Source organism: Aedes aegypti, chromosome 1 (assembly GCF_002204515.2).
Source record: "Aedes aegypti strain LVP_AGWG chromosome 1, AaegL5.0 Primary Assembly, whole genome shotgun sequence".
In the NCBI taxonomy this organism is placed as follows: Eukaryota; Metazoa; Arthropoda; class Insecta; order Diptera; family Culicidae; genus Aedes; species Aedes aegypti.
In genome coordinates, this window is record NC_035107.1 from 304,411,706 (window position 1) to 304,434,873 (window position 23,168).

A 23,168-nucleotide genomic window follows, 5' to 3' on the forward strand; every position below is an offset into this window, starting at 1 on the left:
GAGGGCTGCCTCGTTTGACACTGTGTGAGCACTGTTGTTGAAACACCCGCTCGGAAAGGATTTTTCCAACGGTAATTTATAACTCTTTCTCGTCGGGCAGATTCTGAGACAGATCAGTCGCGCACCGAACGTACAAACCAAACAAATTTCAAATTTAAAACCGAGGGAACGACAGCTGGTCGCAGCCAGCTTTGCTTTGGCTGCGTTTGTTCACAAAGTCTTTGTCAAAACAAACAAACAAAGCAGGCGATACGCGCACCTGATCGGCCATCAGCGCCTACTATTCATATGCTTTTTGACGGCGATTGTCGCCGTCGTCTGGAAGCAAAAAGGCAAGTCGGATTAGGGGAAAAATTTCGGAAAAATGCAACGCAAAAACAACTTGCAACTTGATGACAGCGAAGCTCGTAAAATGTCGTCATTTCAACAACAACCGGTTAACCCGCCGGGATTAAGCGACAGGAGTTGACAACTGCGGCTGCCTGAAAGGCGCGACACCATTGTTTGGCATTGGTCACCGGGTGTTTTAGCGTGCGAAAACATGGATTTTACACGTTGCCATTATGAGCGGGTTGACTAATTTGGAAGTGCGAAGAAAGGTGAGTTTTTGAAATGATGATCGGGACAATGTCAGCTGACATTTGATCGATCACCAATCCTATCGATTAGGTATCAAACGATCATCGTCAGAACCAGAAATTCAATTAAATTGATATGATCATTATCGATCGAATGCTGTATTGATAGACTTTGTACGAAATGATCATGATCGCGGACTTCACTGTCTTTTTCGATCATCAGCAATTCTTCTTGATCGGTTTCAAAATTGTTTGATGCTGTATCTACCATGTATGTACCCATTTCTAATATATTGGAAACAAGATCAATATAGTAGCCGAGATCAGCAGCTTCTTCGATCGATCGAAGCTTCTGGGAAGCTCATTCAGAAGATTCTGGGAAGCTCCTTAAGAAGCTTCTGGGAAGCTCTTTCGGAAGCTTCTGGGAGGCTCTTTCAAAAGCTTTTTCTACAAAAAATGCCTGAAGAAATTGTTGCAGCAGTATTTGAATAACTTCTGAGCGAAAGCCTAGAATAGCTTCGATGAAATTCACCCGTAGAATTGTTCCAAAGAGGGATGACCGTACTCCCAATTTTCATCACAAATTCGAGCTGCAAAATTATGTTCAATCATCGAATTAGCTCCGAAAGATCCTATTCCGAAATTCGTGCCCTTTTACCACTCGATGCCGCCTGACACTTGATCCAGTATTGCAAGGCCCCTCGGCGCAGCCCGACCCATCAAGTTGCGTTTCGCCCTTTTTGCTTCTTTCCATATTTACCATCGCAAGTGCAATATCCATTCAACCGAAAATCCATTATCCCTTGTTGGTTGGTCCTCCTTCCGTCTCCTTCTCTTCCCATGATCGAGAACCGTACCAGGACCTGTAGCGGATCGCGCAGAGAACCACAACTCAAAAACCAAGAAAAGGCTACTCTGCACAGCTCGTCGTCCGTCGCCCTGTTTTCTCAAGTGGAGGAGGCGAATAGACACAATCCATCCCTCGCTTGTCGGTGCAGAGCAGTGAGGCGCTCTTTCCACTTCAGACCAAGTCGGATGGTACACTGTGCCTTATGCTCGCCCGAAAAAGTCATTACCAATACGATCAACAGGGCGCGATCAGCCAGCAGTGAAGAAGTGAATTTTTAATTTATTTTCCTTTCTTCAGACCCCGCGCGCGCGAAAAGCCTTCTCTTGGCCGAAAAAGGGCCCGAAGATGCGTTGTAATGATCATCACGAAGAGGAAGAAGATGGACATGATCGTATATGCGATCGTACGGAGCAAGAACAAAGAGGGAACAAAACAAGAACCTAACGATTCAATTTCTAAACAAATCCTCGACTCCCAAACAGAGAAATAACCGACGATCGGAGGGACGATCGGGAACGAGTAGCAAAAGGAATCGTCCGTAAATCAAACATATGGTGATCTTCGTTCGGCAGGTTCTTGTTGTTGGGCTTCTTCTCGCTCTCTCTCTCTCTTTTATTCAGCTTTCGGTTTCCAAGGAATCACAGCAGCGACAACAGTCTGTCATCGCGAGTCCGTCGATCGGATGGTGAGAAGCCTTCTCAATCGCAGTCGCAGTATGCGCGTAGGTTGCCCCTCACTACCATCGATCCAGCCTAAACCTAATCAATCATTAGTCTCTCCTCCGACAGGCCGCCAGCCGATCAACGCGATCTTGGCAGCTTCTTTTTTTTTTGCGTCGACGAACCTAACGGTGGTGTGCCCGATCGCGGCGACCCGGTCGCGAAGGTTGTCGATCGCTTTTCGTTGCCCGAGGCGCTGATTCGCGCCATATTGGGTTGACGCTGCATGCAGAAGCAACCCACGCACGCAGCCAGTCATGGGCGGAGCCAGGATTAGCATCAGAGGGGGGCAAAGGATTTCGAAAGTTCTCTTTACGAATTTCATTTTCAGAAGCGATAAATTTACACAGCTGCTGCACCGTTTTTACCCGAAATGATAAGACACACAGGCGTAACACTAACGAATTTTTCGTCGAAAATGCTTCTAACAACCATTTCGAATTTCTGAAATGGCTTCCCGACTAGAGGCTTGTAACAAAATTATAATAAAATTTTATCAGAATATGATATGCATATCATTTTATGATATAATTTTCTTAGACTCCGTTATCCATAGAACATAATAAAACAGAAATATAACATAATGTGTTTTATTTCCCTTATAGATATTTTTTTGTTCATTTTTAACAACTTTATAACAAAATAAATAGATAGTTATGCATTTCAATCCAGCTTTTCACGCTCGCCATAAAAACAATATGCTATAAAATATTTGACAGAAGCTGACTTCCACCACTGAACTGAAACTTGGAAATATATCCTCAGCATGCCGTGACAAACAGTCGAATTTCATTGTTTTTTCCTGTCAAACAAATGATTTTTTTGGATTTGCGGAAATAATCATGATTTGTTATTGCTATATTTCTCAAGTTAAATTTAGTTATAAAAAATTCTTTATTTTATTTTAGGCTTGAATGAGTTGATGATGATGAAGTTGGTTTTCCATATCTCACAACAGCTAGAAGAAGTATTTAAAAGACCCTGCTTAGCTTTTCAAACTTCGCAAGACCAAGGCTTACAAATTTTCAAAAACAGAATCAAATAGATCAAACATATCCTCACCAAGTCATAGGAGGAAGTCTTAAGGCCGCACGGGACGTCATAATAATCACCCTATCCATTTCAAGAAGCAAATCCCAAGAACCACTCCATATATCGATGCGAAAATGTATCACTATGATTCTATATATGTAGTGCACAACCCGATAAATTTTCAGCTTCATCGGTTCACTAAAACTCGAGATTTGCTTCCACATAGTTTTGATGATTATTGTTAGAGTGAGACGAAAGATAGGGAAAATAGCACGGTCTCCCGTGTCCCCTTAAATAATCATGTTAAAAGTTTTATTACATTTAAACAAACCTGGAAAGAGTTTACGCAGCATGTCGTCATTCCGTAATTCTCACAAAGTTCAAAGGATAGTTTTCACATATTTCTGGGTAGGATTATGATAAAATCCTGGATTACATACTTCCAAATTCCATGATAGGATTGTGATTAAGAATTTTGAACAATGTTCTGATGAAAAGTTTATTACAGATTCCAGCACACGATTCTCATCTAATCTTAAGAAAAATTATTACTTAATTTTTGTAGGGATTATGAGAAAAGAATAAGAAAAATATACGAAAAAGATTCTCGCAAAATCCTTTACAATGTTCTTACAAAATTCGAAGCTTTATTTAAGTTATTTGGCGAGATCCTAGAATTATTGCAAAATCCTGGAAATCATTCTCACAGATTGGCAAGAATTGTTCTTAGAATTCTGAGCTAGAGTCTGGTGTAATATTAAGCACGATTTTAAATGTGGGTAATATTATCATAAAACCCTGGAAGATGTTCTCACAATATTTTGTGCTAATTGCAATGTAGTAGAGATTTCAATTTTCACGAAAAAAAAACATTCAATTTTTCAGACATCAATTCCTTGACTGATTTTTATTTGATTTATGGAAGATTTATACCGCACTATATTGTTTCAAAGATTTGGCCTACAGCTCAAAAGATATAGCAGGAAAGAAACCTAAAAAAGAAAACGAACGATTAGGTATTGAGCGATTAAAACATTATCAATGCAAATCGAAATTAGATTTAAGATTGAATGACAGAAAAGCAATGAAAATTATTTCAGTGAGTGATGGGTTACTAAGGATTTATTTTCAAGTTTTAGTTCAGTGGTGGTAGTTAGCTTTTGTCAGATTTTATAGCGTGGCGAGCGTAAAAAGCTGGATAATATACAATATTATCGTATATCGAACAGTATTATAATTTTGATACTTTGTATCAAACATTATAACTTGGTTTGATATGTTTTTGATAGAATTAAAACACATACACTTTTTGTTATAATTTTAGTTATTTTAACAACATCCTGCATCAAAATTGTAACAACCTATGTTCGACAAAACCTTATAACATAATAACATATGCTGATATGATTTTGTTATGTACCCTTAGTCGGGATCCCAGCAGATTCTGAAACAGTTTTTCAGAAGCTTGCGAAGGACCTTCCCAGAAGTTTCTGAAAGAGCTTCCCAGAGGCTTCTGAAAGAGCTTCCCAGAGGCTTCTGAAAGAGCATCAAAGAAGCTTCTGAAAGGGTTTATCGAAAGTTTCTGCAAGAGCTTATCAGATACTTCTGAAAGATTTGATCAGAAGCGAGGAGAAGGAGTTTCCCAGAAGCTTCTGAAGGAGCTTCCTAGAAGTTTCTGAAGAAGCTTCCCTGAAAATATGGTTGATTTTCTGTGACGCATTGTTAAAAAAATAATTGAAAAAAAAATCTTAGAGTTCTGGATTTGTTCAAGATTTTTTTTTTTTTATTTATCTTGAGCGAAACAGCATTGGGAGCCGGATCCTATTCTTGGCACTTTTGATTCACTTCGGAAGTGAATTGTTAGAAAGCTACGGAGCTTATATTTGGCCTTCTTATTGCTTTAGATTTGACAATTCGTCCGAGAAAAAAAAACCCATGCCAAAGTGAATCATGGAAGTGCCCAAGTGGTTCTGCACCCTACTTAGCTCTACAGTAAAACCTCCATGAGTCGATGTTCTATGGCTTGATATCGACTCATGAAACTATAATAAAAACGAAAATTCTTCACCAGCTGTTTGCGAGAAAATGTAACGATGTGCAATTACTGAGGATAAATTATGTTATTGAGATGCCGTCATTGATCTTTATTAGAACATTTTGGTATCGGCGCACCGCATGATTGCAAGAAGGCATAGGTAGGAGCTTTTTCTGTGTAGAGTGTTTGCGCGCCTAGATTGAAAGCTAACCAGAAGATGTGTAGAAGAGTAAAAGTACAGTCCATTCAAGAAAAAGGGAACTGAAGAGCAAGCATGAATGAACAGGCAACAGTCCACTAATAGGCTTCGCGGGGTAATGTTCTCACGAAGATATCAAGTCAATAAAGTTAAAGTTATTCGGAAAATCAACCCACGCGTTCACAGTGCAATTTAAATCCAATCCGGAGAAAACCCAAATTTCCTGAGCTACCGTCGGAACACCAGCTTTGCAATGCATTCCTTTTCCATGACTCGATGTTTACATGAGCCGATGGTTCCTTCGATACAACTGTGATTTAGAAAGACGACAATATGTTATGGAACAGGGCAACAGCTACTCGAGAATTGTCTGTAATATTCTTCTCTCTAATTCATTTGGCTGCATAGACTGTTGACAAGCATGCTCCAGTGGCACAGCCGTGAAACATTCATGACTAAAAGTTTCAATGGCAGAAGCGGGACTCGAACCAACACCCCATGGCACGATGTGCCTACTACCTGGCAAGACTATCCGCACGGCCACGAACGAAGCCCATAGTGAAATGTTTCACAGCAGAAGATGTACTATATCAGCATTTAAAGCTGTATTTATTTCAGTTTGGAACATTACATCAGCATTAAGGCCATGTTCCAGGTTTTTACGCTCGCCATAAAACAACTAGGGGTGATTCCATGTTGACATTTCTCGCCTGCAGATTTTATAGTTAAATCTAAGTAGGCAGTAATTCTACTTTGTTGATCGAAATGTCAAAAATTTTCACAACATTTGAAACGTAGTCAGGAGCCTTTATTGAAATCTTTCATTTATTTTGTATTCGTTTGATAACTAATTTCTTTTACACATTTTTAGGTTTTCCAAGAGAATTTAAAAGAATGCATCGTTATTGGCAAAATGGTATGAAAGTGGCCTCCTAAGAAAATATCCTTTGTCGTCGTTGTCAGCAGACGACACTGATGTGGCTTTAAGATATAGCATAAATTCATATTTTGTGATGCACGTATGAAACCTGCCATGCATCGCAAGTTCTATTATTCAATAGTCACTCATATTTGTTCATAATTGGTTCAAACAACAAAAGTTCCTTTGCGATTAACCCAGATCAAAATCTGTTCCTGGAATCTTGAAGAAACTTTTTAGAAGATAAGTTCCTATCTTCATAAATATCTAATGAATGATCAAAAAGTTCAAATGATTTCTATTGAGAACATTTGGTTAACCTTCGTCACAAATGAGGGCTATTTGAATACTTTGTAGAAAACAGTCAGGGTTTTTTTCAATATCATGCCATGCTGCAACTTATGATATTGTTAAGGATGGTTAAGGAAGAGAGACCTTCTAAAATCGTACAAATGCAGTAAACAATTGACGCAGTTTATCGAAGTAGAACAAATAAATATTTAAAAGAAATATTTGCACGTTACACATTGGATGTTGCCAAGTGTTGATGAGCTTCACTCCCCACAACGTTCCAAGTTAGAATGATAAAAGTGACTTGTCTTGCATTAAAATCCGGCACGTATTTAAGGATGTTGCATCCTAGTAGAATTTAGTTTGGAGCTTCTTCAACACGAATTTGAACCAAAGCTATAAAATCCTGCTGGCATAACTTTATCAATCAACCTGAAATAGTAAACCGATTAGAATTATAAATGCAATTTAAAAAAAAAATGATTTTCATTTCCAAAAACACAACATTGCAGGTTTGACTTTTCTATGACAACATAACTTTTTTTTTCACTGCTTAGCTTGCTATGATCAAGCCATAAAATTATAGTGTTTGCAAGATATGTCTAATGGGGGTGATTCGAACATTTATGGCATGCTAGCGTAAAAAGCTGGATGGAGTACGGTAGAACATAAATTAAGGTGATTTTTCAAACAATAGTTTCATGCGTGCGATATTGGGTCATGTTAATAAAATTATAGCCATTATACTCTACTTCTGACATTACTTATCCACTGAGACGGAGTCTGCTTCCAGTTTAGTATTCATAAAGGAGTTTCACAATTATTAACAGAGAAGTTTGTTTCCCCATGTAATCTAGACTCGATAATCCACGGTTGTGCTACTTTTCCCCGAATGTCGGTTCCCCGAATTTCGGTTCCCCGAATGTCGTTTCCCCGAACGCCAGTTCCCCGAATATCCCGTTTTCCCGAATAGCCCACTTCCCCGAAAAGTTTTTGGCACCCATATTTGTCATAACTTTATGCATTTCAGGGAGTGAACGTACTGGTCATCTGATATGCACCCTTCTTTATTTGATTGGCGGTTCTTACTAGTTTGACCGTTATCAGCACTTTGGCAACATGTGTCTAGCCGAAATCGACTAAATACCTCCTTCTTTTGATTGCTTATCGTTGTTTCGAATTTACTATCCTGCTACTGAAAACTGTGATAGCACCTATTTGAACTGCTACACTTTTCGGGGAAACGGGTCATTCGGGAAAATGACATTCGGGGAAACGGGTCATTCGGGGAACTGGCGTTCGGGGAACCGAAATTCGGGGAAACGTCATTCGGGGAAAAGTAGCACAATCATAATCCACAGTATGGTTTTTGAAATTTTCTTTTGTTTATTGTTATTCAGAAATTTTAAATAATTTAGTATTACAATATTATAATATTGTAATTGTTTAATTAGTTTTAGACGTAGGTAGAAGGAGGGGAATGAAAGAGAGATTGTTCTTAATATTGTAGTTCGATTATCGACAGTGTTTATCAAATTTTTGACATGCCAATATTTTAATTTTATGTCTATACATAATATGATAATTTTCAGAAACACGAACGCAGCCAGAAACATGGGGGACTCGGGCTGCTCCATCTAATAAGCCTTAATTATAGATTAAACGAACAAAATCGTAAATTAGTTGCAATAAGTGTGTCATATTTAACCGGCTTCAAAAAAAAAAAATATTTTCCGCAAACATGTCTTCCGACTACTATTATTTTTTACCTATTTGTTATTGACTGATTGTTCCATACAATCCTTGAAAGATTACTTTCAAGATCCATGGTGTATGAACGAGCTACTTGAACTCTTCCTGACGATAAATTCCAATGATTTCCACTATGTATTGGAAAAAAAAGATTTTCTCAGGAATATCGAAGATTAGTTCGTTATGGGAATCCGAAAACCATGACCATGTGGTTTATGGACAGCCTCATACTAAAAGCTAAGATAAAATAGGTGTGTAAATAAAGTTTGAACAGTAGGGATAAAGCAATAATTTCCTACCTACAAGAAATATGTGCTAATTTTCGGATTTTCATTTAAAGTAGGACAAAATCGTATGAATGGGTCGAAAATCGGTGTACTTCCCCTACTAGAAGTGATTAATTTCTATGCGGGTCAACGTATTTTATTTTCTTATACAGACCCCAAGAAACAATTTCAAGCTACGCCATTGCATCATTGAAATTATAAATTTTAGCTCCGGATAATCGAGTCCGACCTGTATATTGTATTTTGGAGTAATGCATGAAGAGATAATTCTGATTGAATTCCCTTTGTTAGAAATCTTTGAAAATTGTCGAAACCTTCGGAGGAATCTTTAAGGAGCTTTTAAAGAAGTCCTTAAGAGTACTCAAAGGAGAATATATGGATGAAAATCTTTATATTATAAAGGGGTGGATCACTTTTCCAATGTACATTTAAGCAAAGTATGCACTTCAACAGAAAAGTAATCGCCTATCTCGATGCTTGGGAAATTTCTTGCAAGAAATGGTCAAGAAAAGCATTTTTCTTTGATCGCAGTACGCAGTTGAAAAGAAATGTCATTTCAAATGGAGCTCACTGTGGAAAATTTCTTGACCATTTCTTTCCGCAGAAATTTTTATACTTTTCTTGAGCGGAACAGCATACTTAGCTTTAATGTGCATCAATTTGCATCAAATGCATTTTTCCTTCATTTCCATCAACTTATCCATGACCTTTCATGGCACCTCCGTATCATCATAGCAACACGTTGTTTGTTAAAAAAATGTGAAAGGTTTTTATCTACACGGAGAAATATTTTTACCTAATTTTTGAGTTTACTTTACCCAAAATTAAGTATATCGATTATAGTTTCAACCCAAAATCTCTCGGTTTTCTCTTTCTCCCACACGAATGTTGTCAAAAATAGAGAGAGCTGCATCTACCCAATGGGAGTACTTTGGCCCAATAAGCCAAATTTGGGTAAATGCAACTTTTCTTATGTTTGGGTCGAAAGAACTCAATTTTGCGTTAAATCAACCCAAAATTGAGTATATTTTTCTAATGGAATTAAAGCCAAACTACCTAGTGGGGACCTTGGAAATTTAGCCAAAATTGAGTTATTGGGCTCAACTACGGAATTGCGTTGAAACAACCCAAAATTGAGTTGAATTCCGTCTCTGTGTAGGAGGGAGAAACCAATACAAAATTTCTGTACGTCATAGTGAGCCGAGATTCCGCTGTCACGAACTGTCACTGTGAGCCCAGATCTCAAACATTGTGTGTTTTAATCAGTTACGCGCTTTTTTCATGTTTTCGTATTTCTTCAAAAGTGATAAAAATCGAATGAAAATCAATGCACATAACGCAAGTAATGTCACGTGAGCACCATTTAATCTGATTGAACATAAAGCATTGAAAAACGCATCGTTCTACTTTTTCCAATGAAAATGAATATTTAGTGCATAGAAAACAGTGGCCCTTTTTTCATGTTTGTCAGGAAAGATCGAAGGTGCACAACAAAAGGAAACTACCGATTTTCTCGAAGCCTGCCTTGATTGTTGTTGGCAAGCTGGAGTTATCTTGCAGTTCAAAATAACGTTGTCTTATATTTCATGTGTAGTATCGGTGCCTCCCTCCCAGGTTTTTATGTTTCGTATATTTTGATCCACTGCAAACTTTAATAATCAACCAATTAATGATTGATGGACTTTTTGCAGCTTTGTTTCGTCGTGGTCTTCTTGTCAGTCATTGGAGTCAAAGAAAATGGCGATCTTTTACGCATTGAATATTTTTTTCAATTTTTCGTCATCGGTCAGTGACGAAACCGATGGTTACCAACCTTGGATGACACCCAGCTGATTATTGAAGTATTTGGTTAAATGCATGTCAACTTCAAGAACTTTGTGAAGGACGGTCTATTTATTCGTATGGCGCTATACAGTTCTAAAGACAAGATTATAAATATCATTTCTGTAAAAATGCGTAACTATGTCTGAACCTTTCAAAACTTAACATGATTCTTTCCAACTCCCACATCTTACATGTAGGTGGTGCTCTGATAAGCCGTGTAGTCACTTTTGCATATAAGATACCTGCAAAAATTGTGACCATAAACATTGTGTATTTTTTTCACCACCATTGGACTGTGAAGTGCAGCACTTAACCTTTAATTTGCAGATAATGAGTCCGCAGAAGACACCGACTCGGTTGAATGCAATCATGCATATTTTTTCGGATTTCCGTACTTGTAAAAACTACTTCAGTAATCCAGTGTTACAAGAAATGTGCAACATTAAACAGAAACTGAACAACATTAACGGAAAGTCTATTAATCAGTCTACTAATGTCGATGTTTGCCATAGAAAAAGATATGTTATTCGTAACGACCTTCATTTTATGGATTGTTATCTGGTTCGAAAATCACGTAATACTACAAAAATTGTTCATGATTCACTGTATATTTGAATCGTGTGTTATATTTTAGTTTACCCATATGTGAGGTGAGGGACCCTTGCTGTTAATTTTTGGCTGTTTACTGATCCTGTAATTCAGAATCTATCGGACCTGCATCACTCAATAGCGGAAGCGTATCAACTTCCAAACAGCTGATGCCTCTCATCCCATGAACCCATTGCACATTGGTCCCAAAGCCATATCTAGGAAGACAAAAATGATTGCGCCTAAACCGTCAATTTTAGATATATGGTGTCTTCGGAAAAGTTTCTCCATATTTTTCAGACATTGTTTTCAGAGATGTGAAATTAGGGTGGCCCACATGGTTTACGAGATCAGCACATAAACTTTTTTGCTGATGCATTGTGTTGGACTTGAAAGCTACAATAAACATCAAATAATTACTTATTACGCAAAGGTACTACTCAGTGATTCAATACAAAAATGTTCACAGAGAGGTTCAGAATTTCTCAATTATAAGCCGATACTCCATACACCGATAACCAATTTTCCAATAATTGCAGGAGAATTCAGAACCACGAATTTTTTTGGGCTCTAACCCGGCAATAAATGGTAGATTGAGGTATTTAGTAATACTTTTAGAGACTGATGTAGTTTGCTGTTGGAGCAATTTGACAGTTCAACAACGATAGCACTGAAGCTGGGAGGGAGAAACCGATATAAAATGTCTGCATGTCATGGTGACCCAAATTCTGCTGTCACGAACTGTCACTGTGAGCCGGGATCTTAAACAATGGACAAATATGATAAATGCGCGTAATTGATCAAAACATGTTTTTTTCATTTTATCAAAAGTGACTAAAATCGAATGAGAACCAATTCATGTACATTCAAAAATATTAATGGTATATTAAAAATATTGTCACGAGAGCGTCTTTAATTCTGTTTAAATCACCAGTCTGCGCCGCCGCCATCTTTTCGAATCCAACATGTTCTAAGCAACCGTTGGATACTCAAATGCATTTCAATGTGGATACTCAATTGATCTTGGCTACTGTCAAATCCATTAGGTGGGATTGGGGTTGCCATACACGTGGTTTAAATAAAAAGCATTGAAATACGCATCATTTCACTTTTTCAAATAAAAATGGAAATTGAGTGCATAGAAAACTGTGGCCCTTTTACAATGTTTGTCCAGAAACGTCGGAGCTGCACAACAAATGAAAACTAGCGATTTTTACCAAGCCTGCCTTGATTGTTCGATTTTTCGTGTGTAGTATCTGTGCCTCCCACCCAGGATTTTTCCATCGCTTCCTTTTAGACACTCTCAAAAATACCCGTTTAGAACATCTTAAAAAGAGTATCTTCTCCAGAAAGCACCTCTGTGTCTTTCTTGGTATTCCCTACAACATTGTTTTTCAGGATATCCTGTAACATTTCAACTGAAAATTTCTCTAAGGATACTATCTTGATGTACCCTAGAGATTCCTTCTAAGATTTCCTAAGGAATTACTCCAGTAATTCTTTGAGATATTTCCAAAGTAAGCCTTCAGGCATTTTTAAAAGAATATTTCCAGAGAAATTTAATAATTTTTTTTTAGAGTATCTGGACGAGTAATATCTTAGAAGAAAACCTAAAGTAAGCACTGATGAAGCTTGTGTAAGATTTAAAGTACATAACTCTCGATGAACAAGGATCCCTGAAAGAACTTCTAGACACTTGCGGAAGTTTTAGAAGATTTCCTAGATCAACTGTTAAGACATTGAAAACAAAAATCATTCGAATAGCTTATCTCGTAGGATTTTCTGAATTCTAATTCCTTGAATAATATCGAAAGGAATTCCCAAAGAACTTTGTGTAAAAATGATCGGAGTAATTACTGGAAAATTTGCAGGGGTGGTAAGTGGTGTTGAGCCCTAAATAAACTTTCGAAGATTCTAAATGTTTTTTATTCGAGAAATCCATTGGAAAATGTTTGGATGAAATGCTGAAAAAAATTCTAGAGGACATCTTTGAAAGTATTCCAAATCAAATCTCCTGGAATAACTGGGATATTTCTTGCAGCTTTTCTTCGAGGGATCTGAGAAAAAAATCTAGATGAGCCTGTTAAATAGTCGTACTATAGTCTCTAAATGTTACTTTGTATAATTTTGCAGCAGGATTAACTGCAAGCAATATAACTAATCCAGCTTTTTACGCTGGTTATGCTATAAAAAAATTGACAGAAGCTCGCTACCACCACTGAACTGAAACTCGAAAATAAATCCTTAGTAACCCATCACTCATAGAAATAATTTTTATTGCTTTTCTATCAAATTAAAATCTAATTCCGATTTGCTTTTGCATTTGCATTATCTTTAATCGCTTAACAATAATTCCCTTTCTTTTTTTAGGTTTCATTTAAAGCAAGCTAGCAATATATTTTTAAGCTGCGGGCAATATCGTTGAAACTATATAGTACTGTACAAAACTTCCGTAAATCGAATGAAATTCAGTCAAGGAATTGTTGTCTGGAAAATTGAAAGAAATGTGTCTAGAAAGTTGAGACCTCTATGCAATTTCCAGATTTTGTGAGAGCATCTCCCAGGATTTTGGGATTATATTAATTTGGCTTAAAACCAATATGACGCCAGACTCTTGCATTGTATTCTAAGAAAATTGTTGCAATGAAATCTATGAGAATGATGTGCAGGATTTCGCAAACATCTTCTTCAGAGTTCTGTGAGAAATCTTCAAAACATTGTCTTTGGCGAGAATCTCACCTGATATTATGAAGATCTCGCCAAATAGCTTGTTATAATATAGTTTCGAATGTTGTAAGAATCCTATTAAGGATTTTGCGAAAAAAATAACAATTCTTTATTAAATTAAGCGAGAAACGTGTGCTTAAATAAACGTGCTAAGAGTTTCCTCAGAACCTTGTCCAAAATTCCAAACTACAATCTTCTTATGTAATTTAATGATGTTATTCAGGATTTTATCATTATCACACATAGGAATAGGTGAAAACCATGCCTTGAAATTTGTGTGAATTACGGCTCGAAGACATGTTGCGTAAAATCCTTCAAGGATTGTGTAAATCTGATAAAACTTATAACATGATTCTGTGAGACTCCTTCCTGATTTATTGAGGATATATTTGATCTATTTGATTCTTTTTTCGCAAATTTGTAAGCGTTGGTTTTGCGCAATTCAAAATGCTAAGCCGGGTCTTTTGAATATTCCTCCTTCAAGTTGTTGTGAGGTATGGTCAACGAACTTATTTATGCCTAAAATTAAATAAAGAGTTCTTCATTATTAAATATAACATTAAAAAATTTCAATTATATCGGCAAATCCGAACAATTTTCCATTTGCTTGACAGAAAAAAAACAATGAAAATTGACTTTGTCAAGGCATGCTGAGACAAAGTTTCAGTTCAGTGGTGATAGTCAGCTCCCGTCAATTTTTTTTATAGCATATTGTTTTTATGGCGCGCATAAAAAGCTGGATATAGTGACTTTGGAGACCATTTTAGAGCTTTAGAGACTTTAGAGCTCTTCCTTCAAAAATAGAAACTTTTTTAAGACTTGCATTGAAATAGACACCAAGTATCATAAAACAGACCAGCTACCAACTCTGCAAAGGACATAAAATGCAGTTTTTTGCATTTCATTAGAGTTTCTACGGAAAACAGGAATGCTTTAAAAATATTCTGAGAGCGGGCTCTAAACAGCTAGTCTGGTCTGAAGAAAATGTCTATTCAGAAGTTCCATTAAAAAGTATTCATTTTACTAGTGTATGCGTCAATCTTTTACATTAATCATTTATACTGCGGCACATTTTCTTTATTTCGATCACAAAAAAAAAATCGGCACGAATGCCAAAATAATGTTAAAGTGTCCAAGGCTGTTTTCAAAAATATTTTTGAGATATTGGGAGTTGAAATGCATTATTTAACGACTACAGTCAACATACATGCAAGAACCAGCTTATATGAAGATTTATTTGCTTAGTTTAATATGTTAGAGAATACTTTTCAACAAATTTCATAACAATTTCAAAGCTCAAATGTATTAGAATTAGAAAAGTATGGTATCCTGCCATATAGTAGGAACGAATAATTTTATGTGACGATGGTGGCATCTTGAAAGAATCGATTTATTCAACATTTATTCTAGCATTCCAACCAAATTGAATCTCACATAATCCTATTCTGATGGTTATTGGTGGGTTAGATCACTATATATCAATCATAGTTTAACTTTCAACATCAAAATCAAAATTGTAATGTGCTGGAAAATTTTAGAAATTAGCTTCAAATTAACCAACCCCAAATCTACTAGGCAAATGATTCGATCTTTGAGACACGCAAAAATGTTACTTTGTTAAGCTGTGTAATATTACTGCTACCTTTGAAAATATTAATCATGCAGATTCATATCCTGCAATTAATAGACTTTTTTTTCGGGACTACGGATAATCAATGATTATAGTACTTTATGATAAATATATGGTGGATAATTTGAAAGCATTTCACGGAAAACGTCCAAGTTTATTAATGAACTGAAGTATCATTTTGAAGCGGCGCAGCCGAAATTTTTTATTTTAACCCGTATAGGCCTGAGTGGAAGCAAAAATTCTAAAACCCTTACCACTCAGCGAATTCTTAAGGGATTCAAATGATATTTTGTCAGTATACTGGCACACATTTCTAGTTTCTAGAAGTGGACAGAGGAACGCGGAAATATTCTTGTGGCCGGAGTTATTCCGGTGGATCACTGGGTCAGGTCGGGTGAGAAGGGTACTGTGCGTTTGTGCCCCTGAAAGTAGGCAAATTTCAAGTCAAAGATAATTTTCGGAATCGGCTATAATGTGGCCACTGCATGACGGAATTTTAAGAAAATTGCATCAGTGTAAACCTTTTGAGTTTTGTATTTGATAAATTCTACAAATGACCATTTTAGGGTCCCGGGACGCCTCAAACTTATGATAAAGTGGCCAATTTGTATCTGAACAACTGTACCAAACTTATGGGAATGCATTTTAGTGCACAATTATGTTTGGTTTCTACTTTTCCACATTTGAATCGGTTTAGTATCCAACAAATCTACAGTCGGTTCTTCCGGGCATTACGTCCGAATGGCCTCATCCGGTATATTTCAAACGTTGCAAAACTTTTCATTTATAATGTTGAATATCAGATCTTAATGATTTATGCAAATTTAAATGATTGTCATTGAAAATAAATAAAGGTAACTTGGCATGTCCCAAAAAATATCCCTTTTTTACCCGACTTGACCCAGTGACCCACCGGAATAAATCCGGCCACAGGAATATTTCCGAGTTCCTCTGGCCACTTCCAGAAACTATATATGTGGGCCAATAAACTGACAAAAAATCATTTGAATCCGTTTAGAATTCGCTGAGCGGTGAGGGTTTCAGTATTTATGCTTTCACTCAGGCCTATACGGGTTAAATAAAGTATGCAAAAATAGTTTCGAAATAGTTAATTGTGGACGTATTCAACCATGAATTACTGTTTTAAAATTATTTCCCTGAGTGTGGACAAAATTCCTTGAGAATTCCAGGTGTTCCAGGTTTTTCCAGGTAGTAGACACCCTGTGGTGGAACAATTCATAAAGAAAATACTTGTTTTGTAGGTCCATCTAGATTACAATATTAATTTCTTGAGCACTTTTGAGAGAAATTCTCGGAGGAATTTAAGGATAAATTTCTATTTGGAAGAATTATTAAAAAAAAAAAAAACAACATAAGGTATTCTCAAGGACTGGGTATCACAGAAACTGGTAGAAGGATTTCAGGGAAAATATCTGGAATAGAAAGTGGAATCCCTAGGGGCCGAAATCTTTAGGGAAACATGTAGAGCTTTCTCTAAAGTAATCCCCAGACGAATTCTTCGAAGAATTCCTCGCTTGATTTATTTTTATATAATTAGCTAATCTGCTGACAATATCCATGAAAGAACCTTTAGAAAATAATTAATGGTAAGATCCTTTACAGCAGCTTGATTGTTTGGTGGACTCCAAAATGTTCCAAGCTATCTCTCGCAACGCAATTATTTTATAAATGATGAATGCTGAAGATCCAGAACTAATCAATTTTTTCATTGACCAGGAAGGGGCACAACCCTTTCCTGGCCACGTCCATGCAGTAAATCAGTCAACCGCCTGCTTAGGTTTGGGTTGCATGCTTATTCCGCCAAACCGATACGGTTCACTTTCGATTCGGCGATCGCGTCTAGTCATCGAGTCGTGGGTTGCTGCGTTTTCGCAGCCAGCAGCATGTGTGTGAAGTAATAGCTTGCAGCCAGAAACGAGGTCAGTTTTGGTTGCCAAGGCTCTTGAGAATCGAAATTCCCATCGTCGAAGTTTGTTTCGAATAAATTACCGAGCAGCAGTCCGGAACACATGTTTCTTTAATATGTTCGCCTTTTCTCGCGTTCTTCTCTTCTTCCAGGGCCCGAGATGAGAGCTGTCCTGACTCGGATTGGAACACACAAATGAGAGGGCAGTTATGGACTCTGGGAAAACAAAGGCATCTTTTTTCGGAAATTCGATGCCTTTCGTTCCCGTCCTTCGTGGGTCCTGATTCCTCGATCGCAGGTGGTGCGATTGTTTGCTGACTTTTCGGGACTATTTATCCTTCGTTCGGATCTTGCCTAAGGAAGGTTCTCACACGGAATGGGAAAGCGGTTCGGTGCAAGGGAAATGTATATTTGGTCGGGTTCAACGGACCAAATTTCAACTTTCGATCATCTTCATATCGCCATTACGGCGAACTGCCAACGATCCAGCTACCGAAAAAAGCTGCCACAGCCTACTGGTTGTGTGCCGGTTTTGACGAATGGACACCGCCGCAAGGCTAACCTGATTGATCGCCCGCCCAATTTTGTTGCTTCAGAGGAGGAAAACCACATCCAACGCTGCAAAGCAATCCATGCATCTACCACCGCCGCCGCCGCCATGATCGAATCGATTTCAATCGAACCCTTTTCTCTTAGGTTCCAGAAAAATTTCATCCAACCATCACGCGAAATTGGATATTTTGACGTAAACTCATTTCTACCCTTCGGCTCGGTTCAATATTGTTTAACCAACATCGTCAACTGCGGGCGGCCAGGGAAGCTTCACGGGAAACCTAATCCTTCTTCCCCACGCAGAGCGTCTTGAAGACAACGGACGGATGCGGCGAGGCCAACTTTGACCGCCATTATCCTTACGAGAGAGAAAATAAAAAAACATGCATCTAGATCAGAAAATACATACGATCGCCACTATATGGCAGGTTTTCTTCCCAGGAATTTCCTACCGTCCTGGGCCCAAAAAGTGTCAAATTACGCAACAGGGATGTTTGTGTTGGGTTGCCATGGCGACATAGCTTTGTTGCGGGCGTCGGTCATGGCATGCTATGGATCGTCTTTTTACTGCACAAGATAACCCAAAAGTGCAACTTATCGTTTTGGTGTGTCCAAAAAAAGTGATCGGAAGGAACGAACGAAAACGGGCACCCGAATAATGAATTACATCACTCTATATGACTGAAAAAGTACAAGGGCCGTTCGTTGTTCGTTGGGCGCCATCATTAGACTAATGGATGTACGTACAAAGTGGAATAGCTGTAAACTGTTCGAAGGTTGGGATTAGGACCAGAAGGGTGCCTCTGCACTCGCTAAATGCCTTCTAAAACATTGCATTGGGTGACCGAATGTGTGTCAAAACACAAACGCCCAAATTTCACGATATCACTCGGAAAAGGGTCGTTCTGAGCAAGGGAACCAGTTTTAAGGGATGGATAAACAGGTACTCACACCCTCGGGATTACACTGTTATCGGTCGAAGGTAATAAAATATATCACTTTACGGCAGGGCTGCATTCCAATAAAGCAGTGGTCTTTGCATGGCCTTCTCTGTTAAAACGAGAATGACGAGATTGCTAGGTTACTTTCTTTACTGTGAAAAAACATGGGACGAAGCATTATTCTGAAGGAGCTTCAAAAAAGCTAAGGAAATAGATTCCCAGAAGTTTATGGGAACACTTTCCAGACTCTATTAAAAGAACTTTGGAGAAGCCTTTGAAAAATATTTTCTAATTCATCGAAAAGTGCTTTCCATAAGCTTCAAAAATAGCTTCCCAGAAGCTTCTGAAACACCTCCTCAGAACCTTCTGAGAAAGCTTTCCAGGAGCTACTGAAACGGCTTCACAAATGCTTTTGAAAAAGCTTCCAAGAAGCTTCTGAAAGACTTTCCAGAAGCTTGTGAAAGAGCTTCTAGCAAGCTTTTGAAAGAGTTTCCCAGAAGCCTCTGAAAGAGCTTCCCAGAAGTCTCCGAAAGAGCTTCCCAGAAGCTTGCGAAAAAAAAACTTTCCAGAAGCTTCTGAAAAAGCTTTCCAGAAGATTCTTCAAGACTTCCCAGAAGCTTCTGAAAGAGCTTCCCAGAAGCCTCTGAAAGAGCTTTCCAGAAGCTTTTGAGACGTCTCCCCATAAGCTTCGGAAAGAGCTTTCCAGAAGATTCTTAAAGACTTTCCAGAAGCTTGTGAAAGAGCTTCTAGCAAGCTTTTGAAAGAGTTTCCTAGAAGCTTTTGGAAGAGCTTCCCATATGCCTCCGAAAGAGCTTCCCACAATCCTCTAAAAGAGCTTCCCAAAATCCTTTGAAAGAGCTTCCCAGAAACTTGCGAAAAAACTTCCCAGAAGCTTCTGAAAAAGCTTTCCAGAAGATTCTTAAAGACTTTCCAGAAGCTTGTGAAAGAGCTTCTAGCAAGCTTTTGAAAGAGTTTCCTAGAAGCTTTTGGAAGAGCTTCCCAGATGCCTCCGAAAGAGCTTCCCACAATCCTCTAAAAGAGCTTCCCAAAATCCTCTGAAAGAGCTGCCCAGAAACTTGCTAAAAAACTTCCCAGAAGCTTCTGAAAAAGCTTTCCAGAAGATTCTTAAAGACTTCCCAGAAGCTTCTGAAAGAGCTTCCCAGAAGAATCTGAAAGAGCTTCCCAGAAGCTTCTGAAAGAGATTAAAAAAAAACTTCTGAAAAGACATCCTACAATTTTCTGAAAAAGCCTCCCAGAAGCTTCTGAAAGAGCTTCCCAGCAGCATCTGAAAGAACTTCACAGAAGCTTTTGAAAGAGCTTCCCAAAATCTTCTGAAAGAGCTTCCCAGATGCTTCTGAAAGAGCTTCCCAGAAGATTCTGAAAGAGCTTCCCAGAAGATTCTGAAAGAGCTTCCCAGAAGCTTCAGAAAAAGCTTCCCAGAAGCTTCAAAAAAAACTTCCCAGAGCTTCCCAGAAGCTTCCCATAAGCTTCTGAAAGAGCTTCCCAGAAGCTTCAGAAATAGCCTCCTAGAATCTTCTGAAAGAACTTTCCAGATGCTTCGGAACTTGCTTCCTAGAAGCTTCTGAAAGAATTTCTCAGAATATTCTGAAAAAGCTTCGCAGAAGATTCTGAAAAAGCTTCCCAAAAGTTTCTGAAAGAGCTTCCCAGAATCTTGTGAAAGAGCTTCCCAAAAGCTTCTGAATGGGCTTCCTAGAAGCTTCTGAAAGAGCTTCCCAGAAGCTTGTGAAAGAGCTTATCAGAATCTTCTGGAAGAGCTTCCCATAAGCTTCTGAAAGAGCTTCCCAGAAGCTTCTGAAAGAGCTTCTCAGAAGCTTCTAAAAGAGCTTCCCAGAAGCTTCTGAAAGAGCTTCCCAGAAGTTTGTGAAAGAGCTTCACAAAAGCTTCTGAAGGAGCGTCCCAAAAGCTTCTGCAAATTTCCCTGAAGCTTCTGAAAGAGCTTCCCTGAAGCTTCTGAGAGAACCTCCCAAAAGCTTCTGGAAGAGCGTTCCCAGAAGCTTCTGAAAGATCTTCCTAGAAGATTTTGTAAGAGCATCCCAGAAGCTTCTGGAATAGTTTCCAGAAGCTTCTGAAAGAGCTTCCCAGAATCTTTTGCAAGAGCTTCCCAGAAGCTAGTGACGAACCTAAAATCTTCTGAAAGAACTTCCCAGAAGCATCTGCTGGAACTTCCCAGACGCTTCTGAGAAAACTTTTCAGAAGCTTCTGAAGGAGCTTCCTTGAAGCATCAGATAGAGCTTCCTAGAATTTTCTGAAAGAACTTCCCAGAAGTTTCTGAAAGGGCTCATCTGAAGCTTTTGAAAGAGCTTCCCAAAAGCTTCCTAGAATTTCTGAAAGAACTTCCCAGAAGCTTCTGAAAGATCTTGCTAGAAGCTTCTGAAAGAGCTTCCCAAAAGCTTCTGTGAGAGCTTCCCAAAAGAGTTTCCTAGGACAATCTGAAAGAGTTTCACAAAAGCTTTTAAAAAAGATTTTCAAAAGCTTCTCAAAGTGTTTTCCAGAAGTTTCTATAAAAGCTTCCCGGATTCATTCGCAATTCAATTCCAAATCCAAATTAAAACCAAATCCAATCCAATCCAAATCCAATCCAATCCGAATCCAATCCAAATCCAATCCAAATCCAATCCAAATCCAAATCCAATCCAAATCCAATCCAAATCCAATCCAAATCCAATCCAAATCCAATCCAAATCCAATCCAAATCCAATCCAAATCCAATCCAAATCCAATCCAAATCCAATCCAAATCCAATCCAAATCCAATCCAAATCCAATCCAATCCAAATCCAATCCAAATCCAATCCAAATCCAATCCAAATCCAATCCAAATCCAATCCAAATCCAATCCAAATCCAATCCAAATCCAATCCAAATCCAATCCAAATCCAATCCAAATCCAATCCAAATCCAATCCAAATCCAATCCAAATCCAATCCAAATCCAATCCAAATCCAATCCAAATCCAATCCAAATCCAATCCAAATCCAATCCAAATCCAATCCAAATCCAATCCAAATCCAATCCAAATCCAATCCAAATCCAATCCAAATCCAATCCAAATCCAATCCAAATCCAATCCAAATCCAATCCAAATCCAATCCAAATCCAATCCAAATCCAATCCAAATCCAATCCAAATCCAATCCAAATCCAATCCAAATCCAATCCAAATCCAATCCAAATCCAATCCAAATCCAATCCAAATCCAATCCAAATCCAATCCAAATCCAATCCAAATCCAATCCAAATCCAATCCAAATCCAATCCAAATCCAATCCAAATCCAATCCAAATCCAATCCAAATCCAATCCAAATCCAATCCAAATCCAATCCAAATCCAATCCAAATCCAATCCAAATCCAATCCAAATCCAATCCAAATCCAATCCAAATCCAATCCAAATCCAATCCAAATCCAATCCAAATCCAATCCAAATCCAATAATAATCTAATCCAAATGTGAACCCAATCTGTGAATGAATCCACAGAGATCTACAAGGATTCTGGATGAATCCTCGAGAGGAACTCCGAATGAATTTCCGACAGAAATTCTGGGCAATTCTTCAAGATGGATTCCGAAAAAAAGCCTGACAAAAAAATGAATAAGCCCCCTGATAGGCATTCCGTATAAATTCAATATATCCCCGAGAGGGTTTTCGAATGGATCCCCGAAAGGGGAATCCTCGAGAGAGATTCCTAAAATGAATCCACGACTCCCTAAGAGAAGTTCCTAATAAAACCCCGATAGGTATTCCGAACTAGTCTTCCAGATGGGTTCATCCGAATGAATCCACGAAAGATTCTGGATGAACTCCAGATGAATTTTAGGTTAGGCAAAGAGGGATTCCGAATGAGTCCTCGAAGGAGATTTTGTTCTTAATTTTGAGAAATTCCAGAAGAATATGTTCCAACTTTTCAATAATCCCTCAGAACAAAAAACTTTCTGTTATTCAAATGAAATTGATCTCCAAGCGTTAGGACTAATATTTGAATAGTGCGCTGTGTTCATAAACATCGTAAGAATGCAGCGCCACGCTTAAAAACTGATTTCAAAATCGCTCGAGTTGAGGCGCGCCGCGAGTCTCACTGGCGCGATCCGGTTTGGTGGCGGAGCGACAATATTCAGAGTTCATCTTTGCCGAGCTCTGTGCCCACACCTGTGCTCCTGTCGTGGCCTGCTGCGACGAAGACGGTCGGCTTTTCGGTTGCTCTCATCGTCGCAGCCTCCTTCGGTCCTCGACGCAATTTGCATTGTTCATCAGTCGGGTCAGAAGTGCTACCTGTCACGGTGGTTCGTTCGCCTTTTTG

The 23,168-nt window shown here is 38.3% G+C and overlaps 1 protein-coding gene across 1 annotated transcript in view; it reads right to left on the reverse strand.

Moving 5' to 3' along the window:
• The window catches only part of LOC5579075 (ETS-like protein pointed), a 412,535-nt gene that overhangs the window by 365,116 nt on the left and 24,251 nt on the right, over positions 1-23,168 (reverse strand). The window lies entirely within an intron of this gene.